The sequence below is a fragment of the Cynocephalus volans genome, chromosome 8 (genome assembly GCF_027409185.1).
Source record: "Cynocephalus volans isolate mCynVol1 chromosome 8, mCynVol1.pri, whole genome shotgun sequence".
In the NCBI taxonomy this organism is placed as follows: domain Eukaryota; kingdom Metazoa; phylum Chordata; class Mammalia; order Dermoptera; family Cynocephalidae; genus Cynocephalus; species Cynocephalus volans.
In genome coordinates this window covers 33306650-33330401 of record NC_084467.1, presented here as the reverse complement: position 1 = coordinate 33330401, position 23752 = coordinate 33306650, and the positions used below count along the sequence as shown (strand labels likewise).

Here is a 23752-nt window from a genome sequence, read left to right as displayed (position 1 = left end):
TCTATCCGTTCTACTCTTAGAATCTTGTACAACCTCTATTACAGCCCTTTTCAAGTGTACGATGGTTGCTCTGTTTCTCCTATAGAATTCTGTTTCTACTAGGACACTGGGGCCTTAAAGGAGGGTTGTTAGAAAGATGTGAAACTAATTTGGTTTAAATAAGTCTATCATGCCAGCTGGCCCTGTCAAGAGACTACCACAACCTCCCGCTGAGCTGAGACACCAACAAGGTTAATGAGAGTATTTACTTCAAAGCAGATGTCTGTAGAAGCTCATTACAAGTCAAAGAAAGGCTAGCTTGATCCCCACCCAATTATGTTCTCCTTTGTCGCTCCCCAGCACTTAGCTCCATTCAGTAAATCTTTACTGATTGATTGAACAGAATTGGATTGTCGTTCCACAATTGTAATTGATGTATACCAAAACCTGGGCCTGTACTAAGAATCAGGTTACAGAGATGAATAAGACAAGAAAAGGGCATGAGCAATCAAAAGTACCTGGGCTTTGGAACCAAAAAAGCCTGATTCAAAGCCAGACTCAGTTACTTACTAGCTATATGATCTTGAGCAAGTTATTTAACTTCTCTGACCTCAATTTCCTCAGTTCAACAGAGGATGACAATACCTATTCCATAAGGGTTGCCGTGTGGACTACATAAAATGGCCTGCATGCCTGATGTGTCGCAGGTGCTCAGCTGATGTTAGTGCTATGCCCTTTGCCCATTTGCAGATAATCAATAGTCACACAGGCAATAATTATCATCCAATAATTATCATACACTATGATCAATGCTATAACAGATATAAAGTGCTAGGGAAGCAGAGTGAATGGACTGGTTCTATCAAACAGAGAAGGCGGAGGGGAAGGTTTCTGACAGAGGAGGAGCAGGAGTCAGCTGGGAGGACATTCAGTCAGGAGGACATTCAGTCAGGGGAATAGTGTGTACAAAAGCAGGACTGTCCTAGCACCTAGTCTTCATTTTTGTCTGCTCCCAGATGAGGCCCTGAAGTTAACATGGAGATAAAATGTGACAGATGACTGACATTTTATTTCTTTACCATACTGGAGAAAGTGCCTTCTCTCTCAAACAGAAATATGAAATAATCCAATCTGCAGCTAGGTTAATGTTGAAAATTGAAATGCACTGAATTCCAAAATCCTGATTCTAAGAAGAATGTCAAAAGAGTCTCACTCTCAATGCATGTGACACACTTTTGAATATATTTTAGATGGAGTTTGATGCTGTTAAATTGAGACATATGTATAACCTGTGAGTGATATAGTTGCTGTGGGAAACTTTGGAATCTCCTTACATTTTTACATCCATAATTTCATGATCTTAATAGCTTAGATTCCCAGAATTCCAGAATGTTTGTAATAGAAAACCCCACAGAACTATTGTAACAGTTCAACCTCCACATCTCCCTGATGGAGAAACTGAGGCCAAGACAGGCGGAATGATCTGTCCAAGACCATACAGTAAAATCCTTAATTCCAACACTGGAACATAGGCCTCTAAGCTTCAAAATCAGTGCTCTTTCTCCTGTACTATAGCTACTCCTGAGGTACTGTTATAAGCTTAGGGTAAGGTCTTTTCCAATTGTACACTTCAGTAATAGATGTTCATTTTTTTTTTTTTCTTTTTTGTTCCTAACATTTTGGTGTGAAAATTTTCAAATGTACAGAAAAGTTGAAGGAATTGTTCAGAGAACAACTGTACAAGTATACCCTTTACACAGATTCTGCCATCAATATTTCACTTCATCATTTATCCCTAAGTCTGTCCATCCCTCTATCCATTCATCCATCTACCTTTGCTTTGTTTTGATGCACTTTTAAAGTAAATTGCAGATATCAGTGCATTTCACACTTAATCACTCCAGGCTGTGCATTACTTTCCTTTTTAACTTTTAATTCACAAGTAATTCATGAAGATACTGTCTTTGTAAAAAATGGAAACGTACAGAGAACATGAAGTTGACATTGCTCCCCTCAACCTGATCTTGTCCCTAGAGATGACCATGGCCATCATCAGTTCGGAGTGTATCCTGGCACATCTTTTTCTGAGCTTTGCATATGACTAGACGTCGCCTGGAAAAGTAGTATGGTACAATTTTTCAAGTTTCTTTTTTTTTTTTTTACTCTTTTTTTATTTTCAAGTTTATTTATATATTAATATTATATTTTTACATTCTATGATGTTGTTGTAGTGAAGCAGTTGGGGGGGAAGAGCAGAGAGAAAGGGGGAAAGAAATAAAGTGGGAGAAGGAGGAAGGAGGAGGGGCAGCATTGAGGTCTGTGGCACCCCCCAGCAGTGCCTTGGTCATAGCAGGGCTGGGTAAAGATGTCAGGAGGGTGTGGCTGAAGCCCTCACCCTCCACCACTCCAGCTCAGAAGCCCAGGGCACTTTCTGTGGTGTCTTGGTGGTTGCTGCTGGGCTGGTTGCAGTTGTTGGGGGGGGCGAGGCTGAAGGCCAAGGCCCCCCACTGCCCCAGCTCAGGATAGCCTGGGGCGCTACCTGCTGCAGCTTGGTGGTCATTGCTGGGCTGGTTCTGGGTGTCAGGGGGCATGGCTGGGGCCCCTAGCCCTCCCACCTCCCTGGCGTGATAGCCCAGGGGATTTCTGGTCCTTCTAGGTTTTATATGTTCTCTGGTGATGTGAGACCTTTACTAGTTAACATCAAACTTTGTCTCTGGTATGTGGGTATTTTGTTTTTTCTTTCAGTTTTGTGTTAGATTATTTGCTGTTCCTACCACTTAAACTCTGCACTAGAGCTAATTTGTTGTCCTTTGCTTACTTCTAAAATGGGAGAACTTCCTGTGGGGACCAGCACTTGAGCTCTATAGTTGAGCTAAATTGTTGTTTTGCTGCTGATTCCCTGGGGAAGGCTTTTTGTACAGCTCAGGTTTTAATGGTTGACTTTATAGGTACTTCCAGGTCTTATGAGGTCTGGTACCCCTGGGTTGTGCAGAAACTCTGGTCTGGGCCTGAGTCTTTTCAGTTAGTGCACCCCCTGCAGTTCTGCATTCCTGACCAGTCTTCACTGAGTGGTCCTGTGCTGATCGGGGGGCAGATCAGTTGTCCTTGTTGTGCCCCAGTGTTCTCCTGGTGGGTCTGTGTCCCCCACCGCTTGTACTCCAAACACTTCCCATGGGGCGGGCTGTGAGCTGGTCCCTTGTGATGACTCACCAGCCTCTGAGTGGCTCCTTTTCTCAGTTGTGGCTCCTTGCTCCTATATGGGTCCACAGGAATCCTATTAGTGGTCTCGCTGGCCTGAGGGTCACCAAGGCCATCTTCTCCCCTGCTGTGTCCAATCAACTTTATCTGAAAGGCACAACTGTGGCTTTTGCCAGCTCTTGCTCTGTGTGCTCACCCGCTCCAACCTGGAAGCGAACAGGATTCGAAATGGTGTGAGCAGTCCCTTCTTTCTCTCATTGTGGCTTCTCCTGCCTTCATGAACTCCATAGGTCTCTCCTCCTCTTCCCCGATCCCTCCTAGCCCCAGCTTGGCTGTCATTGCTTTGTAATAATTGTAAATTGGTTAATTTGTGGGAGAGAGTGTCTCTGGGGACCGTCTATTCTGCCTTCTTGACCGGAAGCCAATAGATGCTCATTTTGAGGAAGATTCATTTCCTTTGGGTCTAATTGGTTGCTTTTAACTAGGTTGATACTAAAAGATTATATCAAACCTCAGGTTCTTGACCATCTCCTTGGTATTATGACCCTAAATGTAATAGAATCTTAGCATAAGAAAAGGATTTTAGAGGTTTATCTGGTTCAACTCCCTTTCCACCAAAAAAAAAAAAAAAAAAGAAAGAAAAAAAAACCCTTCTTGAACATATCCAGTGATACATTCATTTCTCCCAAGAAAATTTATCCCACTGTTTGGCCACAGTTCCAAGCTTCATTGAGCAGAGCTCTGTTTCTCTGTCCACTCTGTCCATTAAGAGAAAGGGAAGGAGGGAAGTGCTAATTTATTAAGCACTATTTGGGTACTAGACACATGTAAGGGCTTTGGATATATTATCTCATTTGAGTCTTAAAACATCCCTATAAAGTAGATTATTATCTACTCTATTATCCCAATTTTTTTTCTATTATCCCAATTTACAGACTGAAAAAAAAAGTTTAGAGAGTTTAAATAACATGTCCAAATTCATCCATGATAGTGGAAGATGCAAGCCCATGGACTGTCTTCGGTATACCAAGATGCCTCGTCCTCCCTACCTCCTGTCTGTCTTCAGAACCGCCCATCCAGGGTGCTGCACTAGAGCCTTCCTTTCAGAATAAAAATCCCCTGCTTAAATACCTTTGATGGCTCCTCAATACCCATTCAAGGGAAATAGTCCAAGCTCTTTAACTTAATAATCAAGGCCCTTCACAATCTGGCTCCAACCAGACTTTGCAGGCTCACTTCCCTCTACTCTTCCAATGCATGTAGGTTTTCCAGGAGGATGCCTTTCTGTCTTTGCACAGGCTGTACTTGCTGCCTGTGTGCCCTGCCCCTCTTTCTTTACCTAAAGAAATCCCAGTTTTCCTTTAAGGTCCACTCAAATGTCACCATATTTGCGAAGCCTTCCCCCATTTCTCTCTCTGGGTAAAATGAACTCTGCTTTCTCCAGCACGTCACAACACCTCTATAATAACCTCTTTTGCACTGTTATGTTTCTGCGTCGTCTAAGATCCTCCAGGACAGGAATTGTATTTTACTTTTCTTTGCATTTCCAGTTTCTGGCACTTAGTAGGTGTTCCTTACATATTTATGGAATAGAACTGGGGCTTAATCTTTTTCCGTATGTTAACTCTTCAATTATTTCAAGACCCTTCTAAAGCCTTGCCCTACCCCACTCTACTCGTTAGTTATTTCTTCTCTAAGCTAAAGAGGCCCAACTCCTTCAGCTGTTTCTTATAAAGTCTGATCTCCAGATTCCTTATCTGGTCATTGGCTTCTGGGTGATAATTTGTCAACATAACCTCTTTTACAATATGATGCTTAGGACAAAATTTAACAGCCCAAAGTCTGGCTGCAGCAGAACAAAGTGAGAGGATTCCAACTGTGATTTAGAGGCAATGTCTCCTTAACCATTACTATGTTCCAGGAGCCGCTGCCTACCTTATTTTCTTTCACTCTTCAATAATCTGGTGAGGTAAGTGTTATTCTCCCAGCTTTTAGATAAGGATACCAGCCATCTGTTAAGGAACTTTGAGAGTAAATTAACTTAAAGTCACAAACCCAGAGCACAGAGGGAGCTTGTGGTCAACTAATACCTTTAGATCATTTTTATATCAATTGCTGTCAAGTTATTATTTTTTCCATTTATCAGCTAGTGACATGCTTAAGGGCAACTGAGGACAAAAACAATCAGTGCCTTTAGAAGAGTGTGAAACCAAAGCATAGAGAAAAGGCAGGTTGGATTAATGACCAACTTCCTAACAATAACAGCTTTTATCTAGGAGCTCAGACAGAGCCTGGAGTTTCTCAAACACATAGCTTCCTGGAACTATTTTTATCTGGTATTTTACAAGAGGAGCAAGAGCAGAAGAAGTTTCTCAGATAAACAATGAGGTATGGGGCTCAGTACGTCTCTGCAAAGCACTCACACCATCAGAGCAACTAGTGAGGCCCTGTGAGTCACAGGGTAGACAGTAAGGTGGCTGCCTCTCGGGTCTGTGACTTGGGTCTGAGAGGGGCCCACTGTGCACATTCATTCCAAGAGTACTGACTGAGCAGCAGTGATGTTCCAGGCATGGTGCAAGGTGCTGGGGACATAATGAAGAACATGGAGAGAGTTCCAACCTTCTGGAACTTACAGGTAAATGGAAGGCAGCCACAAGTAAGCAAACGATATGCACACATCCTAGTAAATGCAGTGATGAAAGAATGTGCCCAGGCTACCACGAGAGCAAGAGGAGGGGCATTTAACTCATCCTGTGGTAAGGATGGAAGAGAAGGTATCAGAGGAAGTTTCTGGGGAAGATAAACTTCATTGATGAGTAGGAAATAACCTGGTGAAGGTAGGAGGAAAAGACAGAAGAAGAAAAATTCCCAGGTATGAGCAGAGCCTCAAATGCAAGAAATAGCATAAAGCTCCCATAAAGTGTGGGAAGAGTCACAAGCAATTTGGTGTCTAATTAAAGGTCCAGAGGCTGGGGAAGTAGACAGGATTATTAAGTGCCTGTTGTGTGTTAGGTTCTCTTATAAACCCTTCACATACATTATTTCAGATTATTAATTCACTGTGTGACCTTGGGCAAGTTACTGCGCCTCTGGACCTCACTAGTAAAATGAGAACTAGATGAACTCTAAAGTCCTGTCTAATGTCACCCTCCAAGATAACGAGTGGAAAGGCAGTCTAATCCATGGTCTGTCTACCATGTTTACGGGAATGCTAGTCAGGTTGATCAAGCATCACGGCCTTGATTCCACAGGTTACAGGCAGACTGTTCAAGAGGATTCTGTTAAACTTAAAAACATTTACCAAGCATATAAAGTTTGAAGTATTTGGAAAAGATACAGATTGAAATAGCTATCCGGCAGGGCAGGCTGTGGTACATGCCCCTGGAAAGAGTCAAATGGTGAGCTGTGGGGAGCTCAGAGATGGGAGAGATTGTAGTCAGCTTGGAGGTGGAGCAAGGCTTCTGGAGATGGCATTTGTGATGGGCCGCAGGATGCAAAGAGTGTCAAAGAAGAGGCTGAGCAGAGGCTTTCCAGGCAAAGGAAACAGCAAGAGCCTGACAAAGTCAACCAAACATTGTACTTCTGCTTCCCTCATCTGCCCCTCCACCCTTCAACCCCTCCACCCCTGCACATCCTCTGCTCACACTACCAACCCCCAGAATTCTTAGCTGACATTTGAGACTCTCCTTTCTCTCTCTCTAGCTTATGGTCAGTTGCATGTTTCCTCTATATGGACCCTCTGCTCCAGCCACACAAAACTACTGCTGTTTCTTAAATGTGTCTCTCAGTTTTGTGCCCCTTGTTATACCTCTTCATACAATGCCCAGCTCCCCTACTATTCCCTCCTCTTCCCCCAAAGTTTTCATGCCCATCATTCCAGGCCCATCTAAAATACGATCTTCTCTATATAACCCTTCCCAAATCTTTTCCAAACACCACAACATTTTTGATTGCATTTCCCCGTGGTACTTAGAACTTCTTGCCTGTGTTATAATCTATCTGTCCTCACCAGACTGTAAGCTCCCTAAGGAAAAGGGAGCCATGTTGGTGTCTCTCCCAAGGGTCCTGCACATGGTAGCACTCCATAACTAACCAGATGGCCGGGTCCTCAGTAAGCACACAGACTATGAGCAAAGTGGTTGCAGAAAGTCTAAATGAAACTGCTGTTTGACCCTCACTAAGGAGAACTGGAATAGTCCTTTTGTCACCCTTTGCTTATTCTGGCAATCATTCCCTAACTCGGGCATGTGTTTTGGTGGTATTGAGCCCAGTGGTTCCAGCAGTGGACTCTGGTTAGCTTATTCCATGCTTCTAATTGTTTCAGGAATGGGAGCCTGAGGATGAAGCTAGCTGACAGGTGGAGATGGAGTACATGGAGCAGGTGTAAGTCTACATGGTTGACTGAAAGAAACCCATCGTAATGGACCTGAGAAATGTGTTAGAGAGCCACCACTTGGTCAAAATTTACCACTCTGTAATGTAGGTGCATTATCCCTGTTTTATAGATGAACAAACTCAGAGAGCTAAGGGGCTTAGAAAGGTCAAGATGCTTGTCCAGGGTCACACGGTATGTGGCAGAGCTAAAACATGAAGTCAGGTCTAATGTGTTCTCCACTGTGTCACAATTGCCACTCAATGTTACAGTTGCCTGTAAGGGGACATGAGACTGAGACCCTTTCTAAGAGGTTCAGGGTTCCTGGTGAATCAGATCAGAAAATTCCCAACCCTTCCTCTGATCCCAAGTTTAGCATACAGATGAAATCTGTTTAAACTGTTTGTTGATGATCTTAGACAGACTTGAAACAGAAAAGCAGTCACAAAAGGCAACAACCAGAAAAATGTATGAAAGGGAAACATCAAAATCAAGAAGGAGGTTAAGAGCTCTTATGTATTTCAATGCCCCCTCCCCCACCACACACTTTCTTTAAGCACCAGAAGCCATTTTTTCTATTTCCTTCACCAACTCTCCCCCTGCGTCATCAGCAACATAGTAAAAGTAAAATACTATTTCCTCAATTGTTAGTGCTGGAATAATCATTCTTTTTTGCTGTTCCTTATGGAGGGTTGTGCCAGGTTTAATTCCTTAATGTAATATGTAAAACAGCAGACTTGGGGTTTTCTACCACCCCTTTAAAAAAATCACATCCTGATTTCTTCCTTCTCCATTGCCTGTGTACTTCTTGGCTTCCCCCCACCTGTGACCCTTTCCAAGGGTCAAGAGTCTCAGGGTCTGTCATGGCCCAATTCCAATTTCCACCTGATTTTTAAACCCATTACATTTCCTTTTTTAAAACCCAAACATTAAGCAATTAATGACAACTATGACGTTCTGTGCCCTAAGATTCTAAGTAGAATAAAAGTGAAGTACTATGCTTAAGGAAACTACAGTCTAACTTAAAATACTACAGTGTGATACATTACATACAGAGATGTTTGCCAAATTACAGCAGAGAGGAGGGAGCATAAATTCTTCCTGAGATATGTCAGAGAAATTCTGAGCTGGATCTAAAAAAGAAGCAGGGATCTAAAAGACAATATGTACACTTTTAATTTTTTTTTTAGCAAACATATAGGAATATCTCCTCCATGTCAAGCCTTGTCCCTGGAGCTACAGGTGTGAAGAAGGTTCCTGATCTCAAGAAGCTTTCATACTAGAAAAGGATTTTAAAATACACCCCAGTAATGACAGTATGGTGCATATTGTGCCACAGAGAGAGTTACAGAACAAACTGCCAGAGGACTCCGTAGAGAAATATTTAACAGAACATTTCTCATTGGATGTAGTAGGCAGAATTCTAAGACAGCCCCTGAGATTCCTGACCCCTGGTGTACATCTCCTGCATAATCCCTGGGACAGTGACTTTATTAGTCCTTTTCTGTTGCTTATATCAAAATACTCAGAACTGGGTAATTTATAAGAAAATGAAATTTATTACTTACAGTTTCTGAGGCTGGGAAGTCCAAAGTCCAGGGAACTCATATGGTGACGGTCTTGGTGCTGGTGACAGTGACCCAGGGGTCTCACATGGCAGAAAATGGTAAAGCAGAGAGAGACTAACCTCTCATGTTTTCTTCTTTTAAAGCCCTCTGAACCATGCCCTTAACTACCATTTTTAATCCATTCACTACTGCAAAGTCCTACAACCTAATCACCGCTTCAAGGCCCCTCCTTTCAATTACCTTAATAGAATTTCCAACTCTCAACAGTTACGATGGGAATTAAGTTTTGGGGGGACATTCAACCCAAGGCATTGACTATAATGAATTTCACTTCTGTGATTAGGTTATGCAATATGGCACAGTTGACCTTAACGTAGGAAGATTATCTGGGTTGGCCCAACCTAATTACTAATCTTTTATAGTCCTCAGAGTGTTCTCTGGTTGAAGAAGAGAAATCAGTGTGATTCAGAAAATAAGAGGAATTTGATGTGAGGGAGGTTCTCTGTCAATGAGATAAAGGGGTCCATGTGGCAAGGACCTGAGAGTGGTCCCCAGTTGATGGCTAGCAAGACAATGGGGATTTCAGTCCTACAATTACAGGGAAATGAATTCTGCCAACAACCTGAAGGAGTGTGGGGCAGACCTTTCCCTTGTCTAGCCTCTAGACACCTTGATTTCAGCCTTATAACACCCTAAGCAGAGAACCCAGCCACAGCAGGTCAGATTTCTGACCTACAGAACTGTAAAGTAATCAATGAGTGTTGTTTTAAGCTGCTATATTTGTGGTAACTTGCTATGAAGCAATAGAAAACTAATATAAGCACATATACATTGTCCTCTTATTAAATGTCAACATATTAGTTTCTCCGGCTATGGGCTCCTTGGATTCAGGCTGTATCTAATTATTCTTGTAACCTTAGCGCTATTCCTAATTCTGCCTACTACACAGGACCTGGATACACTGTCCATTTCCTATTCCCAAAGATGGGCAGACTAATAGTGAGACTAATACCTAGGTAAATGCTCTAAGGCCTATTCCAGAGACAAAGCAATCAGCGCAGCCTCAGCTTCCCCAGCTGCTGCCCAGCCTTGGCTTGGGTGGACTTCCTTCCAAGAAACGCTGTTGACAGAGACATTATTAATCAGGACACCCGTGTGTGACCTGAGAGTCACCATGTTCAAAATGATACTCATACCCATTCTACATCCAGTACAGCAGGGGCATCAGGATTTATATTTCACATAACACCTTAGCTATAGGTGAAACCCAAATATAAGTATTTTCAAGGAGCCAAAGTAGAAGTCAAAAAGTCCTTGAACTTCATTTATTCATTTCTCATGAAACATTTTATATTGTTTTTAATATGAAACAAAAAGGAATATCACAATGAACCCTTGTGTACCCTCCACCTTGCTCACAAATAATTAGAATCCCCTGAGTACTCCTCCCTGTTGACATCCCCACTCCCAAACCCTCAGAGATAACCACCACTCTGAACTGGATGTTTATTGTTTCCATGCATGTCTTTATATTTTTACTGTATATGTATGTGTGGCCCTCAACAAAATTGGTATTGTCTTCCTTATTTTAAAACTATATAAGTAGCATAATACTGCTTATCCTTTTTTGTTCAATACTGTTTCTAAGATACTGTCATTTTATTACACATAGCTCAAGATCAGGGGTTGGCAAAATCTTCTGTACAGGGACAGATAGTAAATATTTTAGGTTTTGCAGGTCATAAGGCCCATCATAGTACAAAGGCAACCATAGAAAGCCTCACTGTGTTACAATAAAATGTTGGCATATACTTTTTATGTCATGAGATACTATTCTTCTTTTGATTTTTTTCTACTGTTAAGAAATGTAAAAACTATTCTTAGTTCCTGGGCCAAACACAAATGGGGGAGGGGCAGATTTGGCCCAAGGACCTTTGTTTGTCAATCCTGCTCCAGATCACTCACTTTTATTGCTATAGAGTGTTCTACTGTATAGTCATTCATTTTTTAAAAAAATACTTACTAAGTATCCACCAGGTACTATTGTAGATCAGACACTGATCTTGCTTTTTTTTTTTTTGGTGGCTAAAAGGGTATGGGGATCCAAACCACCTTGACTTTGGTGTTGTAACACCACACTCTAACCAACTGAGCTAACCAGCCAGCCCTGATCCTGCTTTTAAGAAATGTACTGTGTCAGGCAAGATATGACATGTTAACCAATAATGAAGTAGAAAGTGATAAAGCCCTTGAGAGAGGTTTGTGTGGCCTGCCATGAAAGCTAACAGGAGTGGAGGCAGAAGAGCCCATTTCACATTGACACAGTGGTTAAGAAGGTGGGCTTTAGAGCTGGGCTGCTCTTCTGGCTCCACCACTTACTAGCCCTGTGACCTTGGACAAGTTACTTTACCTCTCTGTGCCTCACTTTTCTTATCTGTAAAATACCAATAATAACAATACTTACTGCATAGGTTTGTTGTGAAAATTAAATTGTAAGAAAAATTAAGACAGTTCATTCAAAGCATCTAGAAGAGTGCCTGGTCCATAGTAAGCATTATACAAATGTTAGTTTTGATTATTCAAGCTGGATGATCATGGAAGCCTTCATGGTGATACCAGAGAGGGTCTGGAGAGGCCAGATAGCTGGGCTTGACCCACCGTGTCCTCTAGCAGGTTCTTGACTCCACCACAGGAAAGAATTCAAGAACAGAGTCACAGTAGAAAGTGAAAGCAGATTTAATGTAGCAAAGTAAGGAACACAGACTTCAAAGAGAAAAGTGTAGCCTAGCTACAGAGACTGAACAGGGCCCATACCAAGTTTAACACAAAAATAAGAAATACTCAGAGTTTAGTACAAAGTGTAGGCTGCTCAAGAGAGTGAGCAGCTGCCCGCTAGAAGTAAGCTTAACACAAAAGTAAAGCATACACACCTTCCCAGTGAAGTCTGGGATGGCCCCAGGAGAAGTGGGCAACAACCCCGCCTTCTGCTGGGATTCAACTTTTATAGCTTTGCTATCTAATACATATTCATGCTATCTAATGAATATTCAATTAAGGAATTGGTTACCAGTTATGTAACACAGTCTTGCACATGCTTAGTTGGTCTCCTTTTAGGGCATGTTCATTGGTCAAATTCTATCACATGTGCTGAACAGAATTGTATTCTGTACTCTTTGGTGCCTCCAGTGGAAGGTCATTCAAAGGATAAACTCCCTTTCACCGAGCATGCTGTCACTGGGGTCATATAATCCTGTATAAATTCCTTTTACTGAGCATGCTCAGCTACTAGAATTATATAACTCCTTTATACAAAGCATGCTCAGCCACTTGATTTGCATAAGTCCACCCCTTGTGGTGTCAATCTCCCAATGTTGGTACTGAAAGTGTAATAAGTGTAACAAGCAACTGTAACTCTCCTCTAGGGGAATGCCTAGAGGAGGAGCCTGAGACCTTGGGGAATAGCTTGAAACACAGGTATGTCCTGAAACCCAAACCTGGGGAAGCTGACCACCTCCTATCTCAAAGGTAGTATAAATCAGAGTATAAATCAGTTTTAAAAGATGGGTAGGATTTAGACATACAGAAACAGAGAGGAAGGCATTCTAAGAAGATGGAACAGTATATGAAAAGCCTAGAGTAGCACAGGATGAAAACTACAAGAAAATCAAAAGGTAAGTAAAGAAGAAGAGTAAGAAATAAATTAAGAAAGAAAGGTTGGGGCAAGAACATGGCGAGCCTTGGATGCAAGGCTAAGGAGTTTGGACTTTTGTTCCTGTGGGTAGTGAGGACTTATTTTTATGAACTGTGGAATGTGACATGATGTTTCCAGGATCTGGCAGCTGTGGTAGGCAAGTCTGAGAGAAGAGAGTCAAGAATTAGGTTATAGCTCCAATAGTCTAGAGGATGGGGCCTCCACTAGGGCAAAGACAATGTGCTTTGGAAATTGACTGGATATGGAGGAGGAAAGGGAGGCATTTTACAAAACATGACCACACTTTTAAGCCTGGTTGACTGGGAATATGGTGGTGTCATTATCTGAAATGGGGAACACAGATCCAGAAGGTTTAGGATGGAAAGTCATGATTTTGGTTTTTAACCTGTGAAGTCTGAGGATTCTATATGGATAGAAGTGGAACTGAGGACAAGTAAATCTGGGGAAGGGCTTATAACATAGACTAAATGCTTTGCTGGGATGGGCATATGATTATTTACATTTTAAAGAGGAAGAAACTGAAACCAAAAAATTAAGGCTAACTCCATAGCTCATAATCAACCACCCCATTCTAATGCCACCACAGCTGGCCTTCTCAGTGCTTTATCCCGGGATAGTCCCTCAGACCCCTGCCCAGAGGGTATTTGATGTGAATCCAGTAAACTTGGATTATTTACCTTCTTGGCTTTAGTAGATTAGAAGCAGATATAAAGGGACAGGCATAATGCAAGTAAGAGAATGGCAGCTGATAACCAGAAACTTTAAGAAATCATCATGAAAACTCCAAAAGCATAGCATTCTGAGGCCATTTGTTAAGTCGGAATATAGTCTTTACTCTTTAATAGCCCAAGAGGATTTCTTAATAATAAAGCCTAGTATTGCTATTGATTCACGTTCATAATGAGCCAAGAAAATACTAAATTTATTTCTGTATATTTAAATTAGGATGGCTAGGGAGTTTATAATACATCTTTAAAAGTTATTCACCTGATATGGATAATTTTTTTAATATTAATGTAACAGACTCTCTGAACTCCGGGGTAACTTATCTTCAAAAGATTCTTTCCAGACAGCAGAGGTTTTCATGCAATTGTTTTCTTTTTCACTTACCTGAAGAGCTCTACAAGTATTTGAAGGATACCCTAGACTGTGTATGTAGCCTTAGGGCACCCTCTGCCAGGATTCCCACACCCACTCACACTGTCATTAATAACCTCTTCCTTTCCTCTCCTCTGCATCCCTGACTCAACTGCTTTTCAGAAAATAGGCAATGAGAAGAGGCAACATTGTGCTGAATGAGAAACTGCAGCAGCATCCACAGCAAACATCAGCAGAATCCTCACGACACAGGGCAAAGTGGAAATAAAGGTATAAAATGGGACACATGCCCTGGCGCTTACTTGTCAGGTGGCAAGGCAATATCAAATTAGGAACAAAAAGACCGTAGAATAGCTCTGTTGCTTACCAGCCCTGCACTTTCATGTTTCTATGCCTGTGCCTTGTGAACTCATCCCTCAGGGCCTAGCTTAGGTCTTGAAAGGTCTTTCTGAAATGCTAATCTGATTAAGTCATTTTCTACTTAAAACTCTTCCATAGCTTCTTGTTGCCTATAGCAGGTATTCATAATCTTTTGGACTCAAGACTCCTTTCCACTCCTAAAAATTATTGAGGACCTCAAAGAACTTTTTTGCGAACAGTTTGTTACTTCTATAAGTATTTACCATATTAGAAATTAAAACTGAGAAAATTTTTAAAAACATTAATTTAAAAATTATAATAAACCCAGTATATGTTAACATAAACATCTTTTAAATGAAATATATATTTTCTGAAAGAAAAAATTAATGAGAATAGTGGTGTTTTACGTTTGTGCAAATCTCTTTTAACGCCTGGTTTAAGACAGCTGGATTCTAAAAGGTGTTTCTGCACTTAATCTGTTGCCATGTCGTATGTCCTATGGAACACTTCACTGTACACTTGTGAGAGAATGAGAATGAAAAAAGCAAATACCGTTTAGCATTAGTAGGAAAATAATTTTGATTTCCCTGGGCCCTGAAAGGATCTCAGCGACACCCAGGGTTCCCAGGACCACACTTTAAAAATCATTGACTACAAAATAAATCCGGAGCTCTTTATGTAGACATGCAAAGACCCCCTCCCGTGTCTGGCTTCCTTTCTCTCTCTAACTTCATCAGCATCAACACCTTAGCCATGTCTCCCATACTCCTGCCACACAGGTCCCTCCAGCCAGCCAGCCGGTATCATGCCTTTGTGTCTTTGCACACATTCTCCCTCGGCCTGAAATGACCATCCCCCTTGAAGACTCGTTCAAGAGCCAATTAGAATGTGCTTGGCTCTGGGATGCCTCCTTGGGCCCACCCTAACAGCGGACCACTTCTGCAGGCAGAGCACAGGCTGGGGATATATTTGCACTTAGTCGTTTACTAGCTGGGTGACCTTGGGCAAGTAACTTCACCTCCCTGGGTTTCCTCTCCGCTAAAATGACGTGTTGGTTAAACAGAATTGTGTAGCAGAGTGCTGGTGGGCACTGCAATAATGACCCTATACACAGTGCCTGGCACACCAAGGGTGATGCGTGATTGTTGAAGGGAGAACCATTGGAGGAACTATGGACGCTTAACCTTACTACATCCCCGGTACTATGCTGTGGGCTTTACTAGCTCTGATTTATTTTCTCCTCACGCCAACTCTCCGGTTTAAGTGCTACTGTGTTAGTGAAAAGAGTCGGGGGCGTGTGTGGAGGGGGGGATGTCCGAAGTAACTCGCTCAAGATCATCGTCAGCCACCAGCAGGGCTGGGGATGTTCTCCAGCGGCTCCTCCACCGGGCCGAGGCGGCCTCCGAGCGGGCTACCTGCGGCTGCGGGACTCGAACCCGAGCCTTGTCCCCGAGCTCTCTCCAGGCCTCAGTGTGCCCGTCCGTGAGACTCGAACCCGGGAGCCGGTCCGGGCACTAGGCGGCCGCTGGCGGAGTGGCCCCGCGGCGCCCCCAGGCCCCCGCCCCGCCCCGCGCGCGAGCCCAACGGCCGAGGCGCGCGCCACCTCGCGGCGGGAGGCGCGGGGGCGGGGCTGCTCCCCCAGCCCCGCCTCAGCCGCCGCCGCCACCTAGGTGGAGACCCCCGCCACCCGCCTGCCGCTCTCCGGAGCCACCCGCCCGTCCCCTACCCGCGTCCTCTCTCGCTCCCTGAGCAGCGGAAACATGGCGGCGGGAAGGGAGTGAGCCGCCCGCGCCCCGCGCCGGCAGGTAAGCGCCTCGCGGCCGCCTCCGCTCGCCTGGGGGCCCGCGCCCTGAGGGGCCGGTCGGGGCGAGAAGGCGGCGGCGGGACCTGCGCGGCCGCTGCGTCCACCGCTCCCGGCCCGAGAGCCGTCTGTCTGTCGGGTCGGCCTGGCCGTGTGTGGTCCGCGCGGGGCTGCGGCCCTTTCCCAGCCGTGTCAGCCCGGATCCGAGCGCCAGAGGCCCGTTCTGCATCTGCTGTTGGGCCAGTGCGGCCCAGTGTCCGGTCGGCGGCCTTGACGCGGCAGGGACGGCCCGGGGGCCCGGCGCGGGAGACCCAAGGACAGGGGCCTTCTGGAGGGTCTGCCTCGCGGGACGGTCAGTGCGGGGTCGCTGTGTCCAGGCCGACGGGGCTGGGGTGGGCCGGGGAGGGTTGGCTTGGGACAGGCAGTCGGTGTGATGTCGGTCTGCGCGCGGGTTGGGTTAGGAGGGCTGCTCAGATGGCAGAGCTGAGGGAACGCCTGTGGGTGCTCGCCGGCCGGCTCCCGGTTCGGGGCAGGTGAGGACCGAGGTCGGCGGGTGGCATGGCCCGACTGAGCGTTGGGGGCACCTGCGAGCCAGAGCTGTCAGCAGCGGTCCTCCGGGCTGGGCTTCAGCCGGGAGAGCTGAGCCGAGACAACTCACGTGTGCCGCCTGCCCCAGAGCCCTGCGGGAAACGGGCGGGGAGAGCAGGTTTCAAACCTCAGAAGGGGGTGGGAGCAGCTGGGCACCGAAGTGAGCAATCGGCCCGGGCGGGGGGATGGGGGGAAATTGGAGAGCTGGACACGTGGGCACAGCTGTGGGCCATGCCCGAGAGCAGTGAAAGGGCTTTCCAGGAGATTAGTGAACCCCAGAACATCTCTAGGCTGGAAAAGAATTTAAAAGTCATCTAAGGTCTCTTTTTCCCTTCCTATGCCAAAGTATCTTTGAAAATCCCAAATTTCACCCTGGTAATTTGACGAACCTGTCTGGACACCTCTTCCACTCATGGGAAGCTAATCTCTTCCCAAGTAAACTCATTCTGTTCCTGGACAGATTTAGTTATAGGTTGAAAGAAACAGCTGCCTCCCATCCTTCCTAGTTCTTTTCCCGTATGGGCAGCCGTTAAGGTACCTGAAGGTGGTAATCATGTCCCCCGAGTTTTGTCTTCGCTGATTCCAATTACTTCAGTTTCTCATATGCTGGTTCTTCTATCTGTTCTCTGGATGAGCTGTAGTTTGCCCATATACCCTTTAAAGGAGAGCTTCTTAATGTAAGCAAGGGGGCAAAACCTAGTAAGTTTCTCCAGGAAGCTCCTTGGCCCCAAGGATTGACCCACTTAAGTAAAAAGTATTCTCTTTCCTTCCTCATTTCTGTGCTGTATTTTGAACTTTAAAACATAAAAAAGCTCAAGCCAACTACAAGAGATCCTATTTCTTTGAAATTTTCGATTTTTCCACTTATTAAAGATGTCTATAAACACTTTATCAAATGAGCTAATGTGTGTCAGAGGCTTTTTTTTTTTTTTGGCCGCCGTTGGTATGGGTATCCAGACCCCTGACCTTGGTGTTACAAGGCTGTGCTCTAACCAACTGAGCTAACCCCCCAGACTGAAGGGTTTTAATGTGTAAAGTGTAAAGTGCCGTGCCAATAGAAGAGCTTATCTTTTACTCTGAAAATGATTGAGACCTAGTTTGGTGCCAAACTGCAATTTAAGATTTGGTTGGAGAGGGAAATGCTTTATAACATTGAACACTTTGCTATATTTCTAACTGCCAGCAGAAGGCCCAAAATTACAATGAAAAAGGATACTTTTTATTGCTCACTTACCAGTATTATTTTTTACTTGCTTTTTTGTCATTTAGCCTTGGTGGTGGTGCATGGGTTACGTTTTAAAAAAGGATCTTTTACCAGCCTCTTAATCCTCTGCCTAAGCAACACTGCGGGTTGGTAATTTTTTAAGCCCAGCAGAGACTGATGATGGCCTTGTAGATAAAATGCCAAGCTTTTATATTTGGGACCCTGTTCAAGTTCTAAGCAAAGTTTCTCTGTTTTTACAATTCAGACAAGCACATGCCAGCAGTCAGAATTGGTTCTTTGTCTTTGTTTTTATGTCTTCATTTTTTAAGTTGGTCAATGGTTTTGAAGTTTGTAGCACATATGTCAAGTTTTGATTTCTGGTATGTCTGTGCAAATGTTGTTTCCTTTTTATGTAAGTAAGTTGAGTAAAAATTCATATAGCACCACTCTGTACAGAACTGTACAGATCCAGGAGAGGCTCTGGTTCCTTCCCTTCAAAGAACTTGGAATTGAAGGTAGGGAATACTCAACTGTGAGAACTGGTGTCAGTATCCCACTGAAACTTCAAAACTTAGTATGTTCTAACCTTCACTTTATGTATCAACTATGTTTGAGGCACTGTGCTATGTACTGTGCTTAGTTGAGTGTACAAAGGTGAATAAGATACATTTCCAATCCGTCTAGAGCTGGTTAATTAAATGATTACATAGGTCATCCCAGAATTAGAGGTGAGAGCTGTGCATAGCTGTGGTTGCTCAAAGGTGAGGGCACTAAGACTAGCCTAGGAGTTGAGGGAAGACTTTGGGAAGAAATAACACCTGACCTAAATCTTAGATGGTAAGTAAGTTAGGCAAAGATGACTAGAAAGTGTGCTTCAAACAGAGAAAACAGCTTGAGCAAAGGCATCATCGTGGGAAAAGGAATGGCTTGCATAGAGAACCACAAGCAGTTTGGAACTGTTAAGAATATGAAAATAAAGGGAAGCTGGCTGGTTGGCACAGCTGGTTAAAGCACAGTTTTGATAACAAGGTTTAACAAGGTCAAGGGTTTAACAAGGTCAAGGGTTTAACAAGGTCAAGGTCAAGGGTTTGGGTCCGGCACTGGCCAGCTGCAAAAAGTAAGTAAATAAATAAAAATAAGTAATATGATAATAAAGATATAAGAGGTAAGTTGTGAGGTGGGAAATACAGGCAGAGGCCATGTCATGGTGGACTTTGTATGTATAAGTATCTTGAAATTAATTGAAGAGGTGATTTTTTTTTTTTTTTAATCACTGAAAGGTTTTTATCAGATGTGATTGAAGCAACTGGTCAGTACAGGGATGGAACCCTGGACCTTAGTGTTACAGCACCATGCTCTAACCAACTGAGCTAATTGGCCAGCCCCTGAAGTAACATTTTTTTAAATGTCATAGGAATGAAGAGAAAGGGATGAGTTTAAGAAAATCTGTAAGCCTTTATGATTGATTGGATGTGCAGATGAAAGGGTGAGGAATCCAGTGTGATGCTCAGGTTTTGGCTTGGGTGACTAGGTTGATGGCGGTAATGTTAACTAAGGCAAGCAACAGTAGATGATGAGTTCAGTTTTGGACTTGAAGATTTTGTGATTTCTTGAATTAGTTCACTGAGCAAATGTAGTGTAAGTAAGCTGGGGAGTGGGAAGACGTGGTCAGAAAGTGGAATATTGGAGTTAAGTTGTCTGATATGGAGCTGTTCTATGTGACAGCTAGGTCTCTGTGGGTAGTGAAATACAGCAGAGGTGAAGTTCTGAGAAGCTGAGCATGACAGGGAACTGTGAGGCTAGTGTATTGAAAGAGTCATCTCTATGTGGACATTGAAATGATTTAGGATGATAGGATGTGGGGAAGAGCAGAAGATTGTGACCCAGGTGCAGTGAAGATAGGGGATTCATCGGGAGGGAGGTTGATGACAGATGAGGAAGTGGGGTAGGGAGTGATAGAGCCAGATGGTGCAAACCTCAAAGGAGGAAGAGTTTTTAGATACAAGAGAGGAAAAGTAATGGTTTTTGACTTTTCCTTCCTGGAAGCAGGGTTCTGATCTCTTCATCTCTATTCAGGACTCATATTAATCATTCTGTTTGCTCTGGAGTCTGTTCTTAGTCTTGAGAGTAGTGGGACAAATACTCCATATTGAATCCTTTCTGCTAATACTTAATGACAAAAGGCAGTGGAGTTTTTCCTCTGTTGATTAGTGGGTAGATGGGAAATAATTAGATAAAGCAGTGAAAATATACCCATGGTTTCTTTCTTTTTTTCTTTTTTTTTTATAAGATGACTGGTAAGGGGATCCTAATCCTTGGCTTGGTGTTGTCAGCACCGTGCTCAGCCAGTGAACTACCTGGCCATCCCTATATAGGATCTGAACCCGTGGCCTTGGTATTATCAGCACCACACTCTCCCGAGTGAGCCATGGGCCAGCCCCTAAAATATACCCATGGTTTCTGTACAGAGTACAGTGGAAAAAGCCTAGCCTTTGAGCAGAGTATAGTGGAAAGAGCCTAGGGCTTGAAGTTAGAAAGACCGAAATTCAGATCTAGACTCTGTCACTTACTAGCCTTATGATTGTAAACAAAATTTTTTCACCTCTGTGAGCTTCAGTGTCCTTATGTATTAAAGATAAATTCCTACTTCATAGGGTGTCACAAAGATTACATGAAATTATACATATACAAGTATATGTGTGTATATATGTGTGAGTCTGTGCGCGCGCGCACGTGTGTGTGTGTGTGTCTGTGTGTGTCTGTGTGTCTGTGTATGAATAATCACTAGAAAAGCAATTGGTGCTTCATAGATGCAAAGTAAATGTTAGTTTGCTTCTACCTACCTCTAAGGGGCTTATGCTCTGCTAGCAGAAATGAAACTTTTTCGTGCTTACCTAAATTATAAGGCAGAATATAAGTACACTAAGGGAGGTAAAAGCAAAGATGTGATATAGCAGTTCAGAGGAGGGAACCATCATTTTTCAACATTTAGTAAGAAGGTTAGGCTTTACATTCAAGATGAATTTCATTTTGGCCTTGGAGAACAAATTTCAATAGATAAAAATAATTTAGGTAGAGATACAAAGTAGGAGAATTATAGGATATGTTTGTTAAAATTGATAGCTGCCACAGGTTCGAATATTGTATTTGTGTAAGTCAATAGTGGGAGATGTGGCTAGAGAGATGGACTGGGGTCATAGTACTAAAGACCTGGCACTAGTTTGGAGTTGATTCTAGATACACAAGCCAGCCATAGACTGTACATCTTCTTTCACCCCACCTCAGTTTACTGTCTGTAAAATTTATACGCATTAATGCAGAAACATCAGATTTTTGCTTGAAGTAAACCAAGTAAGAAATTATATATTTGAAGATAAGGTCCTGTGTAGTCCAATTTTAGGTTAAAAAAAAATAACTACTAAGATTTGTTTTGTAGTTGTAGTTTAATCTTTGCAATAAACTTGTTTGGTAGATAAGCTTAATGGGGTTAAGAAACATACAAGATCTCTCTGGTAGAAAGTGACCAAAGATACTCTGATTTAAAATTCTGTCTTTTTCATTCCACCACACTGATTTATATTTGTAAAGAAGCCTGGGTTCCTCAGTGTCGCTAAAAATTAACTGTACAATCCTAGGCAGGTTACTATTACTCTCTGATCCCCAGTTTTCTCATTTATAAAATGAGGGGAGGTGCAGCTATAAGGTTTAATTAAGATAGTATGTGTAAAATACTTTACATAATTTTGGTCACATATTTGGTACTCAGATGTTGGGTCCATCCTTCCCCATCTTAACCAAGTGTAGCTACCAGGGAACTGCTAGAACTGATTTTGATAACCTCAGATAAACCCAGCAAGTCTTATCACCTGTTATCTTTGTCCCAACCTCTCTGTCTTCTTCTATACTATTATTCTTGTGCTGATCTGGCTTCCTCTTCCTCTCTCCCTGCTGTTTATTTGCTTCTCATACCTTCCCCCTTGTTTTCTTAGATTGGTGTTTCCTACACTGTTAACTGTTTTACTGGATTTCTTTTGTGTGTCCTGGGAATGGAAGCCAGGCTCTCTCCCAAGTCATGGACAGCATATTATCCTTCTAAATGGATGCAGCTCATTTTCCCACATCCCTCCCATCCCAAAGGAGAGAGGTGAGGATAGCTGTATTTTTTGTTTGTTTGTTTTTACTCACCACTGTTTCCAGACCATTACTTCTCCATCTTCTTAAAACCCCTGTGCCATTTGGTACATGGGCTATACCACCCTCATCTTCTGATGATATATAAATCTTCCCTATCACTTAGGACTGGCATACACAATCTCTCTACCTCTATTACTGCCCTCATCCTGAGTGACTACAGTATGCACATGGATGATATTTTTCCCAACACATTGGCCTCTTCAACTCAAGTGATCATCTCTTTAGCTAGTCAGCTCCCATAGTCACACCATGGGCCTTGTATCACCTAGAGATGATCCACCTCTGAAATTATAAATGGAAACATGTGGCTTTGTTCAGAATTTCTCCTTCTACCTGAGCTTTGGTTATCCTCACTGGATCTGTTCTTTTGCCTCATCCATACCTATCTTCAATTCCTTCCCTATTCAACTTAATTTTCTTAGTCCATCCCTATTTTGTTCACTCTTTTTCCTTTGTCCTCTATTCCTATGCTCTCTTGTCTTGTCCTTGTCTGGGCAAAGTCCTAAACCTCATTGAATCAGACTAACCTCTCTTTTCTTGTCTATGCCAGCTCTACTGAGCCCTCCTGGAGAAAAATCACAAAATTTATACAGACTGCTGCCATTCAATACTTAATCATTTCTTTGCCCTATTTTCTATGATGTCTGTGTCAAACCTATTCTCTTTTCAGGCTTCTGACCACACTCTTTCCCCGTCACTTTCAGCACATGGCCTCACTTCCTTAAAAGAAAAACTTTGAGTTATATACATTTGATATAACTTTCTCCCTCTTACTTCTTCACTGCATTCTGACTTCAGTCTCTATCACTTAATAATAATGTTTCAGTTTTCTCATCTGAAAATAGGAATAATAATAGCATCTATTATGTAATATAGAACTTCAAGATTTTTATGATTATTTTTAAAAATGAGGTAATCTATGTGAAAGCGCTCAGCAAAGTGTCTAGCACATTGTAGGAATACTATATACAAATATGTTACATTCATGTATGATACTTTTATTATTACTGGTGTTTTACAAATAAAGGAAACCAGGATTTAAAGGTTTAGAAACTTGCCCAAATCACACAGTAAATGCCAGTTTCTGGAACTGCTGTGATCAAGGACATTAGTCTCCTCTTTGGTGCTGACAAGAGGCAAGGTGGTGGTGGGGGCACAATTTTCAAACCTTAGCAGCAGCATTTCACATTCACGATTATTCCCTCTTCCTTGAAACATTTTTTTTCCTTTGGCTTTGGTGCACTTCGGTGGTTTGGTTCCTCCCTGGCTACTTCATTGTAAGTGTTCTTTGGTGAGAGCGTCTCTTCTCTTGCCTGACTTTGGTCCCAAGCCCTCTTCTGTACATTCTCTTAGCAGTCTCACCCACTCAGTTGGCTTCCAATAAAATCTGTATACTCATGTCTCAAATTTCTGTCTGTAGTCAGGATATCTCTTCTGAATGTTAAACCTTATATTTAGCTACTAGCAGACAGTTTCACAAACAGCTATTTACCATATCTACCGCAAAGTCATTATGTCCCAAAATGAACCCAACGTCCTCGCCAGTTTTCCTGCCCACCCCCATGGATGTTTAAGAAAATTTCTCTTCCTGATGGGTGCTTCTGGTTTAGAGAAATTTATGTCCATTCAATAAATAATTATTGTTAGTCACTCAGAGATAAATAAGACATGGTCTTTT

General features: G+C 43.0%; 1 protein-coding gene across 11 annotated transcripts in view; it reads left to right on the top strand.

Moving 5' to 3' along the window:
* Positions 1-15920: 15920 nt before the first annotated feature.
* Positions 15921-23752, top strand: part of SCMH1 (Scm polycomb group protein homolog 1) — a 178164-nt gene continuing 170332 nt past the window's right edge. For 9 of the 11 annotated variants that reach the window (XM_063103800.1, XM_063103794.1, XM_063103801.1 and 6 more), the window contains exon 1: positions 15921-16092. The gene's annotated coding sequence lies outside the window, so the exon portion shown is untranslated. Of the gene's footprint in view, positions 16093-16117; positions 16441-23752 lie in introns of those variants that run through there. The other 2 variants (XM_063103791.1, XM_063103790.1) reach the window with 1 other exon arrangement.